At 40.9% G+C, this 25,691-nt stretch overlaps 1 long non-coding RNA gene across 3 annotated transcripts; it reads right to left on the bottom strand.

Annotated features, from left to right (window-relative positions):
* LOC119522994 lies at positions 1-24,463 on the bottom strand. 3 transcript variants are annotated; one of them, XR_005214577.1, is made up of 4 exons: positions 24,155-24,463; positions 9,566-9,713; positions 5,530-5,618; positions 1-71 (listed from the first exon to the last, which is right to left on the bottom strand). It is a non-coding gene; the product is annotated as an uncharacterized LOC119522994 (long non-coding RNA). The 3 variants fall into 3 exon arrangements; XR_005214576.1 differs by having other exon boundaries at positions 8-51; XR_005214578.1 differs by having other exon boundaries at positions 41-66.
* Positions 24,464-25,691: the final 1,228 nt, after the last annotated feature.

A 25,691-nucleotide genomic window follows, 5' to 3' on the forward strand; every position in this document is an offset into this window, starting at 1 on the left:
TCTCTGGGGTCCCATCTCTTGGCTGACTGTTGGACTCTTCGAGTGCTGTATCTGAAGAGAAGAAAGCTGGGCTGACAATGAAATATGTCCATGTGAGGGAACCAGAGAGATACAGGCCAACACTTCCACCCAGCCTTGCCTTTGTGGACTTTACAGATAGCAACACCGTCAGTCTCTATGATCAAATATCCCTAAACATTTTCATTTACGTTCCTCTAGTTCTTGTGTAGGACACTCAGGCAGGGGTGGTATTACAGCAAGGCAGCGTCTGGAATTAGGCTGTTCATACTCTGCTCTCAGCCTTGCAACTTACTAGCTGTGTGACTTGTGGAAAATGAGCTAACCTTTCTAGACCCTCAGTTTCTTCTTCCGTAAAATGGTAAGCAACTGGCTTGACAGGAAGATCAATTGGCCTTATATGTGTAAAGTAGAAAGAACAGGGTGTGGAACGGAGCAAGTATTCATTCAATACTAGCTATTATTGTTAGCTCCTCCTCAGTCATGCCTGACCCAGATGTTGGGGGGCTGAGGTGTCCCTAGAATGGCAGGAGTTGGGGGTCTAAGGAGGTTGGAGTGGAGTGTGTGTAACTCCCCAGAACATTTGCCGTATTCCCACAGTAAGATGGCTTGTAGGGTTGGTAAGGCTGAGGTTCAAGTCTTTCCCATTAGGAAAAACAAGTCCCTCCTTCCTCTGATTACATGATGTCCTCTGGCCACATCTTTCCTCCACAGCCACATGTATTAACAGACTTGTCTTTTACTTGCTCCTTCTTGCCTAATACGGACTTCTGCCAGAAATACGCTACTGAAATGAACCACCAGTGCCATACATTTCTCAGTAACATTTCCTGCCTCCCAACAAAGCTCATTTCCTCTTCCTGACTCTTCTATTGTCACAGCAGTTACTTTGCTTTGTTACAGATAAGTGTCTACGTAGTACCATTGGTGACATGATACATTGGTATCTTGCTTTAGCTAAATAATCCATGGACATTATTAATATTTCACATGTTCTTTAAAAACTCCTCTTTCAAGTGCTTTGGGAGACCAGACTGATAATTCATCACCCTCCAGGATGATGGATGGTAGTGGCGCCTCCTGGACTCTAATCTGTACACATTTCCGAGTTTTCTTCCCCCTCCTTCACTTAAATTTCTAATCTGCAGAAAGTAGCACAGTCAATTGCAGACTTCAAAGGGTGCCATATGCAAATAAATACCACACCCCTCCCTGAATCCATGTATCTCTTTCTCCTTTGAATGGATGGTTGGAGTAGAATAAAATTATATAAATGCAGACATTTCATCCTTAGAGCAGACTTAGGTAAAGCATATTTCTTTACACCCACAATTTGCATTATTTGTGCATTCTGAGATGTATCTCATATTATTTTAATCTCAACAGGCACCCCCTGCCCACCTTCTGGTTGGTCCCACACTTCTCCCATCTTTTCCATGTTTGACCAGCATGGGGGTTTCTGGGGAATGGTGCTGGGTGGTAGGGGAATGATGCAGAGAGGAAGCTTACTTTTCACTACAGGCCCTTTCTGCCTTTGCATCTGTGCCATTATTTGAAGTATAACTACTTTTTTTTAAATGAACAAATAAATAAGTTTAGCTGCAGGATACCAAATCCCATAACTTTTTGTAAAAAATATAGTCAAGACTGAGGGTTTTCTGAAGTCCTTGCTTTATGTTTTCCCTTGTCTCAAATTTATTTTTCCAGTGGACATACACTGTGTAATGAATGGAGCCACTGGAGGGATTTAGGACATGGATTTTGGGAATAAAGATGGCAGCTATGTTCTCCTCAGTGTCGTGTCAGAAAGAAATGGTCCAGATTGCTTTCCCAATGGCCTCCCAATGGCCTCCGCAGAATCACGTCCCCTCCAATTTTGCCACTCCTCCCGCAAAGACAGGGTATCTTATTCCACAGCCGTGAATCAGGGATAATCTTTGAAGCTCTGAGACCACCATGTGGTGAAGAAACCAAGTCTAGCTTCCTGGAGAGTGAGATGCCTTATAGAATAGAAATGGAGGCAGCCCATCCAAAAGCCTGCACCAACAACAAGCAAATCTGTTTTATAGCTCCTCTGTCTTTTAAAGTACTTGGAATACATCTACAAATTTTAAGAATGGTATTTTAATATTAGTATTTCCTTTCAAATTTCTTTCTATCTTGTACTTTATTCCAGTGACTCAAGATTCTTTTGTCAACTGCCTTTCTTAATGAATGCCCCCCTTAGGAAGAAGTCACTGATGAATGAATGCAAAGACAACAAAATACTTAGCACTCTCAGCAGTGGTTCAGGTTTCTCCTTTTCTCCTTATTTTGCATGAAGACCACCAAAGCAGGTCCTCTTTAAACCTGGCCATGACCCAAAGGGTCTTGATGGCTGGTTGCCCCTGCCTCCATGGGAGATGATATGCAAATGATGCAGCCCTCAGTCCTGGGGTGGGGGTGGGGATGAGGCAGAACTTGCTTTACAGCAGGGGCTGCAAAGAGTTAAATTTCTCAAATCAGAAAAGAGCAGATGCTTCAAAAATGCTCTCCTCTGGGCTAACCCTCATAGTGTACCTGCTGCTCTGTCTCCTTTCCCCAACCCCATAGTCTCCCGCTTTGGGTGGAGCATAGAAAACCAGGGTTGGGGTTCTGGCCACATGGAGTCAAAGAAAACTCACCAGGACTCTACCTGACTCTCTGATTTGACTTTCCTCTTCCCTTTTTCTCCTCTTTGCATCCAATGAAAATGAGAGTACCGGGTGAGATGGGTTAATGGGCACCCCCTGCCCACCTTCTGGTTGGTCCCACACATCTCCCATCTCTTTCCATGTTTGACCAGCACAGGGACATTGGAAGGACTCGGCTCCTGCCTGCACATCTTTAACTGAGATATAAGATTCTGATCCATCTGCTCAGTGGTGGATAAATGTTTGAGTAGTTCAGCCCAGGGCATGCTCACCGTTAGAGTGTCTTAGCATTCAAACTAAGGGAAGTCACCGGGACAGGATGTAGCACCAATAATGACAAAACCTAGCATGAATACTTCCTCATACCATATTAGTCCACCTTCAGAACACATTCCTTTATTCAGAAGATGTTAGTCAGAGTTTGGGTTATCTACTCCATTTCCCTTTTTACAACAAATGATTTTTCTCAACCTTCCAACTCCCTATATAAATACACCTTTTTCTCTAAATAAGATTTTTTTTTCATCATTCCACACATCAAACCTACACACCATGGAAAAGTCTGCTTTGGGTAAGAATATTTAAAGAAAATGCCTTAGGCCCTGAAGAAGGTATTTTAAAAAGGTTTTGAGCAGTATCGACATCTTTGGAATTAGTGTGTGGTCTACAAGTTGACTACTTTGGAAGGTAATATTCATTTGGACAGAGGGGATCTGGCAGGATTTTTGTTTTCTAGACAATAAAAAGTAAACCTACATCACACACAAAAACAGCATATTTCTTTACACCCACAATTTGCATTATTTGCACATTCTGAGATGTATCTAATATTATTTTAATCTCAAAACCTAATATTATGGCCTACTGGTTTTATTTCTCTTTTCCTCCTGATCTATGGCATTTTGTAACTATTATCAACTCCAGAAGACATCCTTTTTTCCCCAATACCCTAAATTATTAATAAATATGTCAAGGGAAAAAAACTAGCATTGACCCTTTTATCAGCTTGACTGTTGCTTAATTCAATACAAATGCATATTATTGACTTTCACATTGGTTTCCAGCAGGTGCACCACTTTGGAAGAAGCTAGTTTGTTCCTTTCTGCAGGGAGGCAGAATGGATGGTGCAGCGGCCAGCACAAGTGAGTGGGAGTTTAGAGGCAGGAGGCCACCATCCAACCTCTCCTTCTCTTGGTCTCCTCATCTATCCCAGAAAAGGAAGGGCTGGGATAAAGACCTTCAAGGTCCCTTCTATTTCAGAAACAAGTGCTAACGTGCTCCTTTTCACAGGCCAGGTACAGGGGGCCTTGCAACTAGAAATCAAAACAGGAATTTTCCTGCCTGGGTTTGCACGGCACTGGAGAAGTCAGCTTTTCTTTCGTTTTGATGGAAAGATGCTGGGTGAGATGCCAGAAATGCCAAAAGGAGGCAAGATGTATCTTTTTTTTTTTTTTTTTTTTTTTTATTCATCATTTTATTGAGATATATTCACATACCATGCAGTCATACAAAACAAATTGTACTTTCGATTGTTTACAGTACCATTACATAGTTGTACATTCATCACCTAAATCAATCCCTGACACCTTCATTAGCACACACACAAAAATAACAAGAATAATAATTAGAGTGAAAAAGAGCAATTGAAGTAAAAAAGAACACTGGGTACCTTTGTCTGTTTGTTTCCTTCCCCTACTTTTCTACACATCCATCCATAAACTAGACAAAGTGGTGTTTGGTCCTTATGGCTTTCCCAATCCCATTGTCACCCCTCATAAGCTACATTTTTATACAACTGTCTTCGAGATTCATGGGTTCTGGGTTGTAGTTTGATAGTTTCAGGTATCCACCACCAGCTACCCCAATTCTTTAGAACCTAAAAAGGGTTGTCTAAAGTGTGCATAAGAGTGCCCACCAGAGTGACCTCTCGGCTCCTTTTGGAATCTCTCTGCCACTGAAGCTTATTTCATTTCCTTTCACATCCCCCTTTTGGGCAAGAAGATGTTCTCCGTCCCACGGTGCCAGGTCTACATTCCTCCCTGGGAGTCATATTCCACGTTGCCAGGGAGATTCACTTCCCTGGGTGTCTGATCCCACGTAGGGGGGAGGGCAGTGATTTCACCTTTCAAGTTGGCTTAGCCAGAGAGAGAGGGCCACATCTGAGCAACAAAGAGGCATTCAGGAGGAGACTCTTAGGCACAAATACAGGGAGGCCTAGCCTCTCCTTTGCAGCAACCGTCTTCCCAAGGGTAAAACTTATGGTAGAGGGCTCAACCCATCAAACCACCAGTCCCCTATGTCTGTGGTCATGTTAGCAACCATGGAGGTGGGGTAGGCGAATACCCCTGCATTCTCCACAGGCTCCTCAAGGGGGCACTACAGGCAAGATGTATCTTTGAGGCCAGAGCCTTTGATTCTCTCCTCACTTTCACCATTGAACCTTCCATGGGCCATTTTTAAAGGAGATAACGTGAAGAGACTGAGTATTGAAAAGTTCCTATTCAATTCAAGTATGAGAACCAATAAACAAGACAAATAGAATTTCTGCAGTGTCTCCTCTAAGCTCTTTGATTATAAAATCCTTTTTAAGGTAAGCCTTATTATTTCCCTTGCAGCCAATGAGACACACCAGGCTTAACAATGGTAAGTGACTTGCACAAAAGCACTTGCTTCTTCCTCAGTTGGGGTTCATGCCCCCGCGGCTACACCAAGGAGTAGCTCAGATGGGTTTTAGAACACACACCGCCCCCCACCAAAGACACCACCAAATACACAGTTTTTAGCCACCAAAAAACTAGGTGCTTGCTATGCAAACATCACTTCTAAGTAGCCCCCCTACCTTTACTTCTATCAGGTTGATGCTTCTAAACTCCTTCAGGTGGAAATCCTGGAGTCTCCACAACTCACATCAGATCAGTTTAGTTCTCCCTTTCAAAAAAAAAGGTAAATTCCTGAGCCCCCATTTCAAAACTGAACCGTAGCAGGATGGGACCCCCAAATATGCATTTTTAACTGGAAAGCCAGGTGATTCTTTGAACAGTAATGTTTGAACACTACCGCTCCACATCATTTTAGGTTCTAACAGATTGGAGTGAGGTGGGTAGAAGGGTGTTTGGCTGTGGAAATACAAAGAGTGTGTAATCAACATATGACCTGTTTTTTTCTCTACCACCCTCTGACAGATGGAGCACAGCACAGTAAATCTTTAGCCAACATGTGGCCTGTGAACCAGTAGCCTCAACATCACCCAGGAGCTTGTTAAAAATATCGACTACTGAGCCCGTCCGCAAACCTACTGAATAATAATCTACATTTTAATGAGGTCCCCAGTTGATCTGTGTGCACATTAAATTTTGAAAAGTGCTGGGAGAGGGGTGGAACATGGCATAAATATAACTATTCACCCCAAATCCCACCCTCCCCAACCCAATGGAGAAAGAAACAAATATTTACACAGCATCTACTCCATGTCACATGGTTTACCAGGAACACTTTGTAAACCTCGGTAGTTATTTCTTTTCTAAATTCACCAAAATATCCTGGGTGGAACAATTTGCTCAAATAGGTTTAGTGATTTGCTGGAATTGATACAGCTTATAAAGGACAGAGAAATGTTTTTAACCTCAAATTAACCTCACTCTAATGCTCCTGTTTTTCCCACAATGAGCCAGACAAAAGGAAGCCCACGGGCAAGGATCCAGTTTTTATACAACAATCTCACAGTAGACTCAGCAGCCTGGCCTCTGTGCTGGAAAGAGTTAACTCAGGAGGCCTGGTTTCCTCAAACCTTGCACATTCTCAGTTTTCTTGACTAACCCCTGGCTGGCTCCTAGGAATTGAGTTCTTGGCAGGTTCCAACAGAAAGAGTGTTTTGCATGCTGGATGTTCAGGCTTGTCTAGATAGCTGTGCAAGCCATGTGATTTCTGGTAAGCAAGCATCTGCTTTTCTTCTAGGAGTCTGCAGCTTTAGAATCTGTGCTCAGCCACACAGGCCCCAGGTACCTGATTCTCAATAAAACCCTACAATTTTGAGGCTCAAGTATGCTTTCCTTGTAGACACCACTTTGTGCACGTTGTTACAATTCATTGCTGCAGCATTTCAGTGTGTCCTGTGAATGTCCACCTGGAGAGAACTCTTGGAAGCTTGTGCCTGGTTTCCTCCAAACTTTGCCCCATGTGCCCTTTCTCTTTGCTAACTTTGCTTTGTGTCCTTTCACTATAATAAACCACAAGTGTGAGCGTAACAACCTCTGAGTCCTACAGAATCACTGGACATGGAAGTGGTCTTGTGTGCCCCAACCCACCACCTTCCCCTTCAAGAGACTGCTCTTTCTTTGTCTGGGTCTTTCATAGGCATCCTGACATGATGATATGGCAGAAGTTATACTTTTCTACAAGACAAGAGACCTGTCTTCAATTCTCTTCTCTTTCACAAACCAGCACTGAGATCCTGAGCAAGTCAAGACTTCCTAGGTGTGGGTGCCTGATTGGCAAGATGATTTGCAGCCAGAAAACCTGAGCTTGTCTCCTGATGACTAGTAAACTCTGTGACTTAAACTCACGGAGCCTCAGAGCCTTCAGCTACAAGATGAGAGCAATGTCCTAGGTGTCTTCTCAGACCTTCTCCACCTCCTAGCCACCCTTTACCTGCCAAGCAAGGGGCTGAGTAACTTCACTGTGAGCAGGCTTCAACACTCCATGCCAATTCACATCTAAAAGACCCTTTAGTTTTGCCATTTCCCCCCACTCTCTGTAGATTCTTATGTTTTCTATCAACATGTTTATCTATACAAAAGTCTGTGGGCTCAAGGAGAGTGAAACACAAAAGTCCTAAAATTCCATATTTGCAATTGCTTTTAAGGATCATCCAGTCCAGTCTCTCTGTTGATGATCTTGCCTTTGACTTCATTCCAAGCAGATTTTCTTCCCCCTTTGCTTGAATGCTTCCTGGGAAGGAGGACTCACTACCACCCATGGCAGTGCAACCCCTGCAGATATCACTGACTCTTAACCAAAGCTTGCCTGCATTGGTATGAAATCTGGCTTTCTGTTACTCCCTCAACAAGTTTTAGTTTTTCTTCATGGGGCACCATGGAAAGCTGTTCTGGCATTTTTGAGTGTGCGTCTGACACTGCCATGAATTTTGAATAGGTGCTCACAATGACTGTGGGAACTGAGCATTATTATCATTTCTAGTCTTACAGATGAGAAAAAGATCCAGAGAGCATCTAAAGAGCAGAGCTGGAAGGAAACCCAATCCTCTGTTACTGCAAAGCTTACAGGGGATTTCTTTCCCACCTCACCAGGTTGTCAAATTCTCTCCCCTCTGATGAGTGTTTGTACGTGGACTCACATCTCTCTCTAGGCCATTTTTCCTCCAAGCTCAAGAGTCTCAGATCCTTCCATATTACCAATTTAGCCACTCCGATATATTAGGGTCATGTCTCCTTCCTTCTAGACACTATCCTCTGGGAATGAAGCCTGAGCTCCAATCATCTATTTTTTGAGTCACTTCATAATCTACTTATTATCTAAGATAATTGCAGTACTGTTTGCCCTTCATGCCCTGCTACAGATCCACAGTCCATTTTGTTTTAAAGTTCATTTTGGGCCACCTGAGGACAGGATGGGGCCTTCACACCCTCTAAGCTTCATCCTGTAAGATGGGATTCCTAGTTCCAGTCTGTCAATATCTCTTGGATTCCAACAAGTTGATGTGAGACAAGACTGGAAATGTACAAGCAGACCTTTTGAAAACAAAGGGGAACTGTGAAATTCTCCACAAAGAGCTAGAAATAAAAATGTCTGCAGACTAACAAAGTGCTGGTTTCTGATCCTAACTTCATCTGACGTTGAGCTAAAATGGCTGGCACTGTTTGCAAGCTCCTAGCCTCCAGGTGCCTTTGCCTCTAAACAAAGTCATAACCCTTCTTTTCTGAGGCGAACTTGACTTGGCACTGCTTCTATAACATTCAAGCTTTATTCCTCCTGCAGTTGCTTCCCTCTCCAATCTGCAGCTCCAGGACAATCTCTACATAGCATCTCCACTCTGCCACTGTGTTTTGTCCCTGAGGTCCCTGAGATTGAACATTTCCTTCCTAGGTTTCAGGCCATCTTGTACTGGCTTTGAACATGTCCTTGATGCTTTCCTAGAGGAACATATGACCTTGTCTCTCTTGATTCTTGTTGGTAGGAAGCTGTGTAAGTCCTGATTCAGTCTGCTGAGATATCGGTGATCTCTCTAAGTACTGTGTCACATGAAAGCTCTATGATCCTAGTTTGTGTCTTCCCATTCAACCTGCTGCTAGTAATGGTGGGGCAGGATACCCTGAAACCCAAGATGTACCCTACTGCTGTTGGTGTATTAATGCCCACCCTTTAGGATGAACATTTAGAGAGCTATTTGTTGGCCTATTTTAGCCCATGTTTTCCTATCTTGCCTCTGACAATTTGCAATCCAAGTGCAGTAGCAGATTAGTAAACCACTGAAGCAGATCTCGAGCCCTGCTCAAAGTACAGGGACCAGAAAAGAGTAAAACTTAGCCAAAAATATTCAACTATAAGTTCATCCAAAACGTGTCCACCTCTTCGGTCTCAATAGATGTGTGAGCCATGAGAAAGAGAGTAGCATTCAAGTGGGATGGGAGAAAGAAAGATGGGATAGTTTGGGGGAACGTTAGTGTATTAGTTAGGGTTCTCTAGGGAAACAGAGTCAAGAGCAGATATCTGTAAATCTAGATATTTTGAGTGTAGTGCATCTCAAACTGTTGATGCCAGTTCTCAAACTGTTTAAGACAGTGAGATTTAGCATTAGAACATTTTATTGCAATGTCTGACATCCCTGTGCTCACCAAGATTGTGATGTCATTGCTTACCAATGGCATGTAGCGTTGATGCTTTGTCTAGCAAAAGGCTGTCATGGTGCAGCTGCAAAGCCAGGACAACTTTCTGGAACAGTTGATCTGATTAAGAAGTATGCAGAGTATAAATCAAATCTCCACTTCCTTTACCCAGAGAGACTTGCTATGGAAACAAACAAACAAACAAAACATCAGTTCTACTAAACAGTGTTTACTGACACATTAAAAACTGTGAATACAAAAAAGCTACTGTGTAAATTTGAGATAATTCTCCTTATCTTGTGATAATAGAGAAGATGATCATAAACAACTATTATTGAATGCTGAAATAGGATGGTAATTTAGGGGAAATTTTTATTGAGACTGTTCAAATTATGGAGTAAACTCTTAGCGTTTCTGCAAGATAGGGAACCTGCAAAATTTCTAGAAGATTCTCAAAAAGTTGTTGACTCACTGGTGCCAGATATTGAATTGTCATAGACATTGAGATTAAGCATTAGGAAATTTTATACAATTTTATAGGCTGAGACATCCTGCTAAGTTTCCTATCTTGAAACGGGCAACTGAGAGTTAATTACGTGTATGCTATCTTTGGTATTTTTAATGATCTTAATACTCTTACATAAAGGAATTCAGAGTGTTTTTCTGTATTAGATAGGATTGATGTGTAAAAATGAAATTAGAACCCTGGAAGTACAGAGTTTCTACAGAATGCTAAGATGTATTCTATAATTTGATAATTATCAAAGAAGTAGATAATGTTCTTAATATTCAACATCTGATAACAGTTATCACCAAGAACCTTACAAATTTCATAGAGGGTTTCCCATTTTATTTGACACTAAAAGAAGAGCATGGCATAGGAAGTTCATGGATTGAGAATCAACTCCTTCATGGAAAGATAATTAAATTTAACTAAAGCTTTACAGGAAAATCATTGCAACTGGCTACTGGTTAAAGATTGAAGATGGATTTTGAAAAGACAGCATCTCTTGCCTCATTTTTGATGAAATTAAAAAATAAATATCCTAAGGCAGCTGAAATTGCTTTAACATTCCATATTCTATTCCAAGCAACATATTTCCATAATACTAGTCTATCTCCTATGATTAAAATAAAACAATTGAGATAAACAGTATCCCCTTTGAGTAGCACTGTCCTCTATTCAATCTAGATTAGAGACTTGAACAGCAAGAAGCAGGCATATTTGGAATATTAGAATTTTGAATATTTTCTTGTGGTGATTTATACCCACAGGGTACATATAGGCAATTTCATATGGATAAAAACTATTTCCATCATAACTTTGACTTTGTGATTGCCAAATGACAAGACAGGCCATTCACTGGCAACCATCTATGCAGACTTTCAAAGAACAATGCAAACGGTTTATATCCTTTTTCCTATGTTATATTTATCTGAATTCAATTACTGAAATGTAGTTTTATGTCAATTGAAACTAGATTTAAAAATCAGGGCTTGTATTTTGAATGTCTTTTTTCAGTCCATTTTTTATGAGTTCCATTTTAATATATTGTTTGATTGTATCTTGATGAATTGGAAGTTATAAAAAACACACTGTTCAGCAAAAAGAAGTTGATAAGCACAGACAGAGTTAGACCAGCCTTCTATGTCCAGGTAAGTGAGATGCAGAGAAAGCAGTGAGATAATTTTCTAAGCAAATGGATCACGTAATGCTGGGTGTTAACCCAATGCACTTTTATGGATAACATTAATATTATTACAATATGAAAAGCATATGCGGCTAATTTGGACATTATATGGGAAGATTCACGATCATTACTATTATTTTGATATATATACCCACTCATTGGAATAGAGTTTTAGATTTTTAATCAGAGGATACAACATTTTGTATTCTTTTCCATTTGATAAGTTACAAATGTTTTAAATATTGCCACATAATTCTCTTTCCTGTCACTTTGATTACTTAAAATGTCACAAATTTATTATTTTTTTCATAGAGAATATAAGTAGATATTTAATTGAGAAAATGTTCTATGGTAAACATTCAGATTTGTCTATTGCTTTCTATCATAAAAAAAAAGGGGAAGTACCTCATACCATATATAATAGTTTCCCATATTTTATATCATTTTCTCTGCACAGCTTGCACAGATCTTTCCCCCTGCATGAATTTAGTTTCCTCATGTTTGTAACTGGTGCATTCAGCAAACCAGTAGCAGCATAACAAAACCTGTGTGTTAACATCGTCAACCCTGGCGCGTTGTTCCAAACTCACGAAGCCGGATATTAAATTTGGGTGTGGGCGGAGTTCAGGAGCGACACAATGGCAAACTGAGGCCAGAAGCCATGAGAAAAGGCAGTTTGCTACCCCTAGGTCCCAGAGGGAGGGGGTGGGCACTGGGGGCCGGCGGGAGGCGCCAGCGGCTCAGGGCGCAGCCAGCGGGTCGGGGGCGCACGGGCAGAGCCAGAGGGTCCCGGGCCGGCGCCTCCACCGCGCGGGGCAGGAGGTCACTCGGTTTCCCACGGGAGTCAAGGATCGGCTGGCTTAGAGCAAAGGCACGCGGAGAGGGAAGGGACGGGGTCCTTGGGCAGTAGGGTAGTGAGCTTATCCTTTGGGAGCAGCTCTGGGTTTGGGGCGGAGGAGGCCACAGGTGCAAGGCTCTGGGGAAGTTTATGCCCAGGGCTGGAAGAGGCTTATTAATGAGGCCAAAGGTCAGCGTCCAGGCAAGTGGCTCAGCCAAAGGGAGAGGGACTGAGGCAACACAAAATAAATTTGACAGTAATATCATGCATATGGTTAAACCAAATAATTCAGATTAAAAGAAAAACGTTTTGGATCCCAAAATATTGGTGCAAAATTAATAAACCCTTCCTTGCAGTCCAAATGCTCCATCCATACTATGCCATTTATACCCCAAGTGGCTATGTATTATGTAAAATCAAGAAGGATTTAGGGGAAACAATTGAACAGAAATAAAAACAAAACAAAACAATTCCACGCATATATTCTCTAAATGAGAGGCCTCCGTCTATTATTGCATTGAGAATTTCCAAGAAAAATGAACAAACATGAACTACTCTTGTTCAACAATGTTGTTCTTGCTTCATTTATTTTTATTAATGTCATCCATTCAATTATTCAAACTGAATTTCATACTGTTCTAAAAGGTAAGGTGTAGAATACACTGAAAAATTGATGATTGATTAAATGTGAATTCAGCCTCAAGTTCTACTGGAGCTCTGTTGCAAACTAGGTAAGACCCCCAGGTTTCTTATGAACATGTCTGCGTTAGCAAATTATAATTAAGTTTTTGCTTAAAACAAGCTGTGAAGGGATATTTTGCATCTAACCAAAAAAATATTCATTTGTCTACTGGGAAATATTCCATTATCCCTGCTCAACCATCGAGGGATTCTTTGAAGACAATTACTAAGAAAATTACTTCATACCATCTTTGTTCTCACTTCTGATCCATCTCCAACCTCTCACACTAGCATTATATAAAATGAGGAGTATTATACAATGTTAATACTAGTACGAGTTACTACAAAAGTCACATTTTATACATTTAATGAAAGTACAATGTAAAGCAATACTGGAAATTGATTTTAGCATCTTGCATCCCCAACCCCATTATTTGCAAATACACTATATGAAAAATTTATATTCAGTTTTAAATCATCAAGTTAGTGAATATTTAAGGTGGTGACTCAATTCTCTTCTCCATTCCTGGAGAGGACAGCAATAGCTTTATTGATATTAAATTAAAGGAACAACAGTTTTATTAGTTTAGCAGCCAGCAAATGATGACTCATGTTTCCAAATCAATATTTAACAAGTGGATTGTTTTCTATGACACTCGTACTGGGAGACGGTGGAAGGCGTGCCTCTCTGAGAATCTCCACAGCTGAGCCTGGTATAAATAGTCTCCCCACATCCCATGAGGTCCAGTCTTGGGAGACGTAGGTGGGCTACACAAGCAGAGAGGCTAGATGATGTGAGTGACAAATTCAGACTTCCCAGAGGAGCTAGGTTTCTTGATCTCCAAGCCAGTCCCCAAAGCCATGAAGGATTTCTAAGTGGATTTGGGAGCAATTCAGTGGGATAATTTCGTCTTCATTCCAGCCTAAATTAGACCTTTACAGCTGATGTAGGTGGACTTGACTCTCCTGCGAAATCCAGAGCAAGAAGAAGAAAGTTCACCAGAACAAAGGCACATTGGCCTTTGCATCCCAATGAAGAAGTCAGTTAAACGGTCAGTGGGAATTGGTTACAGTCGATTGTTGGGGAAAGGCAAGGGCAGTGGAAACAAACAAGATGGCTTTGCTTGCCTGATCCTGCCTATTTCCATTAAATGGAATAATCCATTATCTTCTCCATCCAAAGCATTCCACTCTTAAGATGAAATCAATCGCCAGGAAAATAAAAGGGCATGTCAATTCATGTGTAAATTAAACCCATTCTGTTCCCTTTCTAATCCATCAGAAATTGAGAAGCAAGTAAAATTTTATTGAGTCTACATTTTTTTTGTTTGTTTGTTTTCTTTTTATTGGAAACGCACATTTTACTACATATTTATTTAGGAAACAGTGTATGACTGGAGGGCTTTTTGGAATACTGTGTTCTAGCAAATTGCTTAGTAGAGCTATAATAGATGCATGTAGCTATGACAGTATGAACAAATGCTTCTTTTGGCTCAGCTAGAGATTGGCAGAAATCACCACCGATGAGCTAATTATTCAGTAAAGCATATCAGTCATTACAGGTGCTAAAGAAGCTAGATGGGCACGCATCTACCTGTCCCTCCTGCTTCTGCAAAGGTGTGTTCAAGGTAAAATCTGAGGACTTGGCTGATTATCATTATTGTCATGTGTTTGAGAAGTAGAATCATTGCAAACTCAAAGGGAACAGTAAGCATCCAGGGAACAGAAAAAATATTTGTATAAGATAAAACATAAGAAAATACACTTTATTTTATCTTTAATTTTTAAGCAGGTCATGTGTTCAAGGAGATGAAAAATAAAATAGGCCCTGTCCCTCAATACCCTAGCTCCCATCACCTCCCTCCATCTCATTATCACTTTTAAGAGATTCTCATGTATTCTCTCAGAATATTAATAAGAAATCCAAGGGAAAAAATCAATGCTTCATTGGTAATGCATGTTGTTAAAGGGGATGACATGATCCTTTTATGATATTACAAGTCATCTCTTTATTCTCTGATTCTGAAGTAGAGAAAAAGAGCAAAAACCATTTAAATTACTTTGCGATTATGAACAGAGGACAGTCATTAAATAGGACCCACACCAAATGCCCCTTTTACCCCAAACAGAAGACAGAGCTGCCCTCACTGGTAGGGGATGTAGCTTTTTATTAAACCAACGTGCCAGTGTGGATGTATTATGTCCCCCAAAATGCCATGTTCTTTAATGCAATCTTGTGGGGGCAGACATATTAATGTTGCTTAGGTTGGAATACTTTGATTGTTTCCATGGTGATGTGACTCAATCAACTGTGAGTGAAATGTTTGACTGGATAATTTCCATGGAGATATGAACTCTTCCCATTCAGGATGGGTCTTCATTTAATCACTGGAGTCCTATAAAAGAGCTCACAAACAAAAGAACCTCAGTGCTGCAGCTTAGAGAGACATTTTGAAGATGGCCATTGAAAGCTGATACTGACATTTTGGAGAATGCCATTTTGAAATGCAACCTGGGAGCAAGCAGATGCCAGCCATGTGCCTTCCCAGCTAACAGAGGTTTTCCAGACACCATCGGCCATCCTCCAGGAAAGGTACCTTATTGTTGATGCCTTACCTTGGACACTGTATGGCATTAAGACTGTAACTGTGGGAGGAGGGGCAAGATGGTGGCATAGAGAAGAGTGGAAGCTAAGTAGTCCCCCTGGAACAACTACAAAAAACCAGAAACAACTAATAAATAATCCAGAATAACTGCAGGGGACAAACGAGACCATCCACTCATCATACACCAACCTGAATTGGGAGGAATGCCCGAGAACACAGCATAAAATCTGTAAGTAAAACCTGCGGAACCAAGTCATGGGACCCCTCCCCCATAGCCCGAGCTGCAAAGCCTCGTGGTGCCACAGAGAAGCTCTCTCCCAGCAAGCGAATGTAGCTCAGCTGAGCTCCAACTGGGGTTTTAAGTAGTGAGTGTGAACTGCTCACTACAGGTACGCAGCCCCAAAAAACAGACAGAGGCTTTGGGTGATGACTGACCTGGGAGAGCCGGAGGGTCACCTTAGACTGGGTCTGAAGGGGACTATCTGTTTCTTTTTTGGCTCAGTGGAGAAAGCCCCAGTCATTTTCAGTTTCCAGGGCTGTGACTCCGGGAAGGGTGGAGACAGCACAAGCAGAGAGTGAGACCATTGAAATGCTAATGACCTCCACCTGAGGGGTCTGTCTTCTCTAGGAGGAAAGGGGTGGGGCCCTTTCCATTCAGAACCAGACCCCAGAGCCTGGGGGAACACGGCCACACCTCCTCACACCAGTCAAGAATTATAGGCTAACAGGCGTCACCTGCTGAGCAGAAAAGCACAGTGACCCGAGGCATCAAAGGGTGGAGCAATTTTCTAAGACACACCCGCAGGGAAACCAGATACTGAATATTTCTTCCCTCTGGGACCTGAGCCTGTTCTGGTCTGGGAAAACCTGATTTGGATAACCAAGGAAACCATGCCTAGACAACAGAAAATTACAACCTACACTAAGAAAAACAAAGTTATGGCCCAGTCAAAGGAACAAATGTACACTTCAACTGAGATACAGGAATTTAAACAACTAATGCTAAATCAATTCAAAAAGTTTAGAGAAGATATTGCAAAAGAGATAGAGGCTGTAAAGGAAGCACTGGGCATGTATACGGCAGAAATCAAAAGTTCAAAAAAACAACTAGTAGAATCTATGGAAATGAAAGGCACAACACAAGAGATGAAAGACACAATGGAAACATACAACAGCAGATCTCAAGAGGCAGAGGAAAACACTCAGGAACTGGAGAACAAAACACCTGAAAGCCTACATGCAAAGGAGCAGATGGAGAAAAGAATGAAAAAATATGAGCAACGTCTCCAGAAACTCAAGGATGAAACAAAGTACAATAATGTACGTATCATTGGTGTCCCAGAAGGAGAAGAGAAGGGAAAGGGGGCAGAAGCAATAATAGAGGAAATAATTAATGAAAATTTCCCATCTCTTACGAAAGACATAAAATTACAGATCCAAGAAGCACAGCGTACTCCAAACAGAAGAGATATGAATAGACCTACGCCAAGACACTTAATAATCAGATTATCAAATGTCAAAGACAAAGAGAGAATCCTGAAAGCAGCAAGAGAAAAGCGATCCATTACATACAAAGGAAGCTTCATAAGACTATGTGCGGATCTCTCAGCAGAAACCATGGAGGCAAGAAGGAAGTGGTGTGATATATTTAAGATACTGAAAGAGAAAAACCGCCAACCAAGAATCCTATATCCAGCAAAGCTGTCCTTCAAATATGAGGGAGAGCTCAAAATATTTTCTGACAAACAGACAATGAGAGACTTTGTGAACAAGACACCTGCCCTACAGGAAATACTAAAGGGAGCACTACAGGGTGATAGAAGACAGGAGTGCATGGTTTGGAACACAATTTTGGGAGATGGTAGCACAACAATGTAAGTACACTGAACAAAGGTAACTATGAATACGGTTGAGAGAGGAAGGTGGGGAGCATGTGAGACACCACAAGAAAGGAGGAAAGATAACAACTGGGACTGTGTAACTTGGTGAAATCTAGAGTATTCAACAATTGTGATAAAATGTACAAATATGTTCTTTTACGAGGGAGAACAAGCAAATGTCAACCTTGCAAGGTGTTAAAAATGGGGAGGTACTGGGGGAGGGATGCAATCAGCATAAACTAGAGACTGTAACTAATAGAATCATTGTATTATGCTTCCTTTAATGTAACAAAGGTGATATACCAAGGTGAATGCAGATAAGAGGGGGGGATAGGGGAGGCATGTTAGACACTTGACATTGGTGGTATTGTCTGATTCTTTATTCTACTTTGATTTAAGGTTATTTTTCCTTTTGCTGCTTCCTAGCTGTCATTTTTTTTCCTCTTTCTTTTGCCTCTCTACCTTCTTTGACTCTCCCTCCTGCCTTGTGGAAGAAATGTAGATGCTCTTATATAGATAGTGGTGAAGGTGGTGAACACATAAATGTATGACCATGCAGATAACCATTGATTATTTACTTGGGATGGAATGTATGGTGAGTGAACAAAACCATATTTAAAAAAAAAATGGGTTGATGACAAAACCTCAAGGGCAATATACTGAGTGAAATAAGCCAGACACATAAGGACAATTACTGCAGGGTCTCACTGATAGGAACTAACTATAATATGTAAACTCATAGACATGAAATATAAGGTACCAAGGTATAGGACGAGGCTTAAGAATGGAGAGTGGTTGCTTAGTATGAGCGGAATGTTCAATTAGGATGAACTTAAATGTTTGGAAATGAACAGGGGTGTTGGTAGCAAGATGTGAGAATAACTAACAGCGCCGAATGGTGTGTGAATGAGGTGGAAAGGGGAAGCTCAGAGTCATATATGTTACCAGAAGGAAAGTTGGAGGTCAAAAGATGGGAATGTATAAAACTGAATCCTATGGTGGGCAATGTCCATGATCAACTGTACAAATACTAGAAATCACTTCCATGAACCAGAACAAATGTATGACAATACAATTAGAAGTTAATAATAGAGGGGTATATAGGGAAGAACTATATACCTATTACAAACTATATACTACAGTTAGTAGTATTTCAACATTTTTTCATAAACAGTAACAAATGTACTATATCAATACTAGGAGTCAACAATTGAGGGGGGCTGGTTAGGGATAGGGGAGGATTAGAGTTTCCTTTTCTTTTCTTTTTTTTTTTTTTTTCATCTTTCACTTTATTTCTTGTCTGGAGTAATGAAAAGTTTCTAAAAATTGAACAAAAATTAAGTGTGATGGATGCACAGCTGTATGAGGGTACCCAGGGGCAAGTGATTGTACACTTTGGATCTTTGGATAATTGTATGGTATCTGAACAATCTCAATAAAAATGAAAAAAAAAAAAAAAAAGACTGTAACTGTGTAACCAAATAAACCCCCTTTGTAAAAGCCAATCCATTTCTGGTGTTTTGCAAAACGGCAGCATTAGCAAACTGGAACAGTCACTATTTAATCCTGGCTAACATCTCACCTGGCTTAAGCCAAGGCATCAGGTTGAAGGAGCAGGTCTGCCATCAAAAATGCACGTAGCAGAACACACACACCCATTCTGAAGCCCCGTGCACTCAGAAACAAGATGAGATGGCAGGACATGGCTCAAGAATCCCAAGGAGGCCACGTGCTAGCTAAACTTAGGAAGGCTTCATCATTTTTGAACAACTTCCATCAAGCCATATTTTTGGCTTTGTGCTTTGTAGGGTAATTCCAGGGTCACCTTGGAGGTAGCTGCTTTCTTTCCCGCCTTAGTTCCAATTTGTCAGCATGAGATGTGGGTGCAGTGGGTCAGATGTTTTCCACTAGGCAACTCTAAATTATGGAGTAAATAATGGTTTCAGGTAGGGTGGACGCTAACTGAATATCTGCGTTTTCACCTGAGGACCTGAGCGCGCTGTGCAAGGAAGAGGAAAGCAACAGAACAGTGATTTCTTGCAGGACTGTGGGGAAAATGCTAGAGTTCTATAGTCAATTGAAATTTTATGGTATTGCCAGATTTTGGGGGAAGCTGCAGGTGTGAAAGTGCTGTGTCTTCATTTTCAGCCCGCCTCCCTCTGAACATTTTCAGGATTTCTTGTCTTGTGTTAGAATTGAGAACAGGAAATGTGCAAATAAAATAGCATGGATATTTATGCAAATGTTTTGCCTCTTCAAAACAGAATTAAACCTCATTCATAAGCTATACTTTGTGGGAATATTCTAGCTATTTTATATTCTTTGAAACAGTATATTGTAATGAAGCCTACATGGTTTTCATTTTATCCACAGTTTCATTCAAAATTAATATGTATACAGGTATATTTTAGGTTTTTTCTTGGCAGTATAACTTCCTCCCCAAATGTAACAGGAATATATAATTATTATGATTACTGACCATTTGACCATAACATATTGCAAAGTTCAAGGTATAACAGGCTTAGTTTCCTACTGTGGTTAGTGAGGTTTTTCCTGTGAAATATTTCATTTTTATTTTTATATTAACTTGTTCAATATTGACAATCTCAAATGAAAAAGATTTATTTAACATTTATAGGCCATCTCTTAAATCTCATAAAAATGGGCTTATTGATAATTAAGCTCTTGTTTTATTTAATAGAATTAAAATGACTGTAAAAATGCAAAGCAGTGGCTTATGTTTAATCCTAGATTTTCATTGTTGATTTAAGAGCCAAGGGGCCTTTCCACTCTGAGGATTAATATTTCTGTTTTTGCTGATAAGTGTCCTTTTTACTGGAATCTATCTCAATTCTTCACATGTACAGAGTCTATTTTAAATTATTGTATGACAGTGTTTTCTTAAACAGCTTTATTGAGGCATAATCCATATAAACTGAACATATTTAAAGTGTAATATGATGAAAACCATTACTATAGTCAAGTCAGTGAATATATCAATCTTCCCCAAAGGTTTCTTTGGACTCCTTTGTAATTCCTCCCTCTCCTACCCCTTGTACACCCCCATCCCCAATCAACCAGTAATCTACTTTCTATCACTATATATAGTGCACATTTTCTAGAGGTTTAAATAAATGGAATTATGCAGTATGCACTATTTTTAAGTCTGGTGCCTCCTACCCAGTGTAATTATTTGGACAGTCACCCAGGTTACTGTGTGTATCAACAATTAATTCCTCTTTATTGCTGAGTAGTATTCCCTTGTAGATGTGTACCCAAATTTGTTTTTCCATTCACCTGATGGACTTTTGGGTTGTTTCTGGTTTGGGGCTATTACAGATAAAGATGCATGAGCACTTGCGTACAAATCTTTGGGTGGGCATGTCTTTCCTTTTTTCTTGGGTATGTACCTAGTAGTGGAGTGGCTGGGCCATATGATAGCTATACATCGAACTTTTAAAAAAACTGCCAAACTGTATTTCAGAGTGGTGGCAGCATTCTTGGCTGCCACCAGCAGTGGATGAGTCTTCCCGTTGCTCCTTGTAGTGGAATTTTTAAGTACAGGCAAGGCTCAAAGACCTGGCAACAAGTACTCACCTGGGGCCACCCATTGGACTCACTGGGAGCCTCCAGAATAACCAGTGGCTGGGACCTACCCCTCAAGTACAAGTCCAGTGAATGGAGGACGTGGACTGGGCCTCAGGGTCGGCCCGCCCTCCCCAGGGAGTTCAGTGGGCAGCCAGGACTGAAAACCTCTGTGCTGGGGGCTCGTGATATCCAAAGTGTTGATAGTTTACTTCTGAGCACACAGAAGTACTTATTTCAGCAACGATGGGGGATTATGGAGAATATAATTCTTAAACACTCTCTAGTCACTGACTTTGAAAATAAGTGAAAATTTGGGAGCATTAAGAATGAAAAAAATTATACTTTTTAGGGCTTGATACCCAGCTAAAAGTCGTTATCTGTTTCATTTCACTTAATCCCACAACAGTTTGATTTTCAGTAATTTAGGATAGAGAGAGATCAGTCTGCAGGTCAGGGAGAATAAAATCCAAGCTATTGAGACCCTGAGGCCATTCTGCTCTGTTTCCCTCAAGACATTTGCCTAGTAAGCTTACAGACAAAATAGATGCATGTGAAAACACACAAGGATACAATGAAACTATGTAGAACTATTCCTGAATAGCTCCACAATTGACAACTATTTCTTCAGCAAGATCAAGGTCATCTCAAAACTGAAAGGTTGAAGGAAAACAGTTGAAATAGTGTCATATATGCTAGAGAGTATCAGCCTCAAAAGTAAACCATATTCGGACACTATAATCTTTTTGCCAATTCTTCTTCTTAACTACAGAACATGGCTGGGGCACTATGATATATGTGGGCAGATGCTCAACAGGTTTTCTGTGATGTAGGGTATACCCCTTTTTAATGTTCTAAAGTAGCTATGGCTGGCTTGACATTTAATGTTTTTTTACACTTGCTTTCCCCTTGCTTCATTTCAAGATGCCTGGGGGAAAATTCTTGTGACTGCCTTTTTTCAAGCAAAGAACCACAGTATTTAAGGACATGCATTTTTCTCTTTGTTCTTGGAGGCTTATATTGAGAAGATGGCTCTTAAAAGGATGCCTTCTTCTTTTCCTAACCCATAGAATCTCTGCATGCTCAGAGGGGTCAGTTAATAACAAGTGTTGACATACCTTTTAGGTTAAGGGGTTTGGCTGAACCCAATAATAAATACATAAAGGAAACAACTTAATGTTACAAATCCTCATATCTTAATTGGCAAAATTGCAATGGTCAAAGCTTCCTATTTATTTGCATGATTAAATCCCATCTATCTTTGGATGGTTTAAGTAACTGCTGAAAATTCTATTTAAAATAAAGGTAGTTTTTAAACAAGACATTATAACAGATTTCATATTTGATCATATCTGTGTATTTCTTGCATCCTTTAAAAAAGAACACAGTAGAATCAGCAAAGAATTGTTCAGTTGATTTAGAGACATGTTTATACATAAAATATCTTGTCTTTTCATATTTCAGGTTCGGTGCATAAATGGCTCCCAGTCATCCCCCATCCTGGTTTTCAGAGGCTTGTGCCCTCCCCAAGAGTGTAGGCAGCACCCAAGACTCACCTCTAACCAACAGAACACGGAAAATGGGATGGGATATCAGTTCTGAGATTAGGTGGCAGAAGACAGTGACTTCCACTTTGCTAGCGCTCTCCCTTGCTCCTCTCATGGTCTCACCATGCTGCAGCTAGCTGACAGGTTGTGAGCAGCCCTATGGAGAGGCCAATGTGGCAGGAGATGGAGGGGGTCCTCCCCAGCAGCCCAGGAATAGCTGAGAGACTCAGGCCACCATCCCTCAGGGAAGTGAGTTCTACAACAACCTGAGTGAGCATGAAGCAGACCCGTCCCCACTCGAGCCTTCAGAGGAGACCCCAGCCACGATCAACCTCATTTGCAGTCTGTGGGAAAGCCTGAAGCAGAAGACCCTGCTAATACGTGTCCCATTTCTAACACACACAAATGTGAGACAATAAACGCTGTTGCTTTAAGCCACTAAGTGTTGGCTAATCTGCTAATTAATAGGTACCTAATATTCTACCTGTGACAATAGAGGAAGAAACGAGCAGATTATAGCCTAAATGTTTCCCTCTTGCCATGGTGGCCATAGGGTGCTTCTTAGCACATCCTCTAGGGAACAAAAAGTAAAAATTCCTGTGGTTATTTGAGTTGAGGAAATGCTGCACACTGGACCTTCCACTGTGTTAACAACATTAACAACTCTGAGAAATCATACAAAAGTAACTGTTTAATTCTCTGTCATCACAGAGTTCCTAAACATTTCTGACTATATATCTCTTCCCTACCCACTTTTTCTTATCTCCTGATAATTCAAACAATTCTGCAGAGTATTCTTTGGGATTGCACATATATTACACCTCAGTATATCAGTGGTAGATTATTTTTTATGAGTTGTCAGTTACACCTGATGCAAACAACCCAGCTGCATTAATCTGCTGAAACTGTCTAAAAGAACTGAAAGGAAAGAAACTTCAAATGGTACCAGCAAAGGAAGGGCTAGTTGACACGGCTCCTTCTCATTTACTTTCTCCTCCACAAGCCAGTTGCAACTTTAATCCATTTTCTTGACATCACTGTTGAAGAATGTTTTACTGATTTATGTTCCTAGAACCTCCATAATTCCAAAAGGTTGCCTGGAATATTATTTTGTCTGGGAACTCACACCTCTCCAGCTGTGTTACTAGAGTAGGGTAGAGATCCTTGGAGTTCATTTCTTGGCTAAAAACCCCCAAATCAAGTCACCCACTAAGGAAATATGAGCTTCACTTTTCCAGATGAGGTGAGAAATCCATAGCTTTAGATTTGGAAATCTGGCACAGAAAGCAAGAATTGAGGCTGGGAACATAGAAAGTTTGAATCAAGATACCAAGTCTGAATTCAGGATCCCAGAGTAGAAGCTTGCATAGGTGGAATAATTCCCACAAACAAATGCACATCTGTGAGTGAAAAAGACTCAAGAAAGGATCCCCACAAGGGAAATGAGTCCTAGGGCTGTGCTTCTCAAATTTAATGTCGACAGGAGTCACCCGGGATCTTGTTAAAATGCAGACACTGATTCAGCAGGTCTAGGGTGGTGGAGACCCAAACTGTGGATTTCTAACAAGCTCTGGGGGTGATTCTGACAGAGCTGGTTTATGGGCAGCACTTTGTGTAGCACAGAGAAAGTGGCACCTACAGAAAGCTCTAGCTCAGCGGCTCTCAGATCTGGCTTCACGGTAGAGTACTCCCCTGGGGAGCTTTAACCAACACGGATACCCAAGACCTGCCTGAGACAATTTCAATAAGAATATCTCCCAGTGGAGGGCGGGCATCTGCATTTTAAAAACTTACCAGGTGATTCTAATTGCCAAGGCTGGGCTCAGTCACTGCTTCTCAATCTCTAATGTGCATGCATTTCTCCCAAGATTCATTAAAATGCAGACAGAGATTGAATTGGTCTGCTTGGGGCCAGAGGTTCTGCATTTCCAACGGGCTCCCTGTTGCCCTGATGGTACTGGCACCTTGAGCACAGAGGTGGCAGGAAATTTCAAGCTCTATTTGCACCTGGCAGTAAGGCCTCCTCAATGCAGCACTCACCACCCTACTAACTGGCATGCACAGCAAACAGTTTTCTTCATCATTTCAAAGATGAAGAGGAAAGAACCTATAAAAAAAAAAAAAGAAGAAGAAAATATGAGTCAATAAAACAGTCCTTTACAAGCAATCGGATTCAAAAGGCTCAGTTTCAGTTGTCCTTGGCCTTTTTCCTAACTGCTAATCACTTCTATTAAATATCTCCCCTGGACTTCTAGAAAGATCCAAACACAAATATTAACATTTTGCTCCTCAAGGGATTTTTTTGTTTTTCAAAAGGAATGGAAGGCATTTAAATTTTTTTTCTAGCAATGTAAGAGACTTTCGTTCTTGATCTGGCCTTAGTGAATTTACTTGTTATCAAAAGGCTCCCAAATATACCGGGAAATAGGTAAAGCCCCAGGAAAATCCAATTTCAGGGACACATGGCTGCCTCATGGAAACAGCAGCTCAAGCTGGTCATCTGGCAAACCTTCCTGTGGTTGCTTTGGATTTCTAATATCGAGACTCTGCAGGATCTGCACAAGCTTATAAATAAGCAGAATAGCTATTTTCTCATTATTCCCACCGTTCTTTTTTCTCTTGTGTAAAGAAATTGTGTTAGTATGTTTCTCATCTTGAACTCCTCAAAGGCATTATTATGTCATCCCTAAATTCACCCCAAAGAGCACTTACTGGATAGCAAGTGAAGTCTACTTCAAGCCAATATTATGTTCACTTCCATTTTATAACAAAACACAGAACAGTCACACAATGGTGGGGACCTACAGTCTGCTCCAATTTGCCATTTTATAATATGCACATCTCCCGTGTCTGCAGCGACAGCCACCCTAAGTAAAGATCTCATCACTAGCTCCGCTAGGCACACAAGACTAGTGTGTGTGTAAGACAAGAAGATGCACAAACAGTTCTTCATGGGACATTACTTCAATGTGTGTTGGAGCTAGAAATGATGGTGGGACGTGAGAAGGATGGATAGGTGCTTGACAGTCTTTCCTTACAATTGGAAAAGCTGGGAGAAAAGACAAGAGCAGATATTGATTTTCTTTAATAAAACACTCAACATTCTGCAGATATTTTAAGATGTAAGAAGGGGCAGATCTGGATGGAGTCTAGAGCTTAGAAAACCGGGGTGGCCTTATGAAGAAAAATAGTATAATATTACAGAAACTTGGAGGCTACCTATGCAGGAACTTGGAAGACTACCTCATTAGCTTCAGGATAAGAGAGGGAGAAAGACAAAGGGTGGCAGGGGGAAGGTGAGGACAGCGTGTTCAGATACATTATAGCATGG

The sequence above is a fragment of the Choloepus didactylus genome, chromosome X, assembly GCF_015220235.1.
Source record: "Choloepus didactylus isolate mChoDid1 chromosome X, mChoDid1.pri, whole genome shotgun sequence".
In the NCBI taxonomy this organism is placed as follows: domain Eukaryota; kingdom Metazoa; phylum Chordata; class Mammalia; order Pilosa; family Megalonychidae; genus Choloepus; species Choloepus didactylus.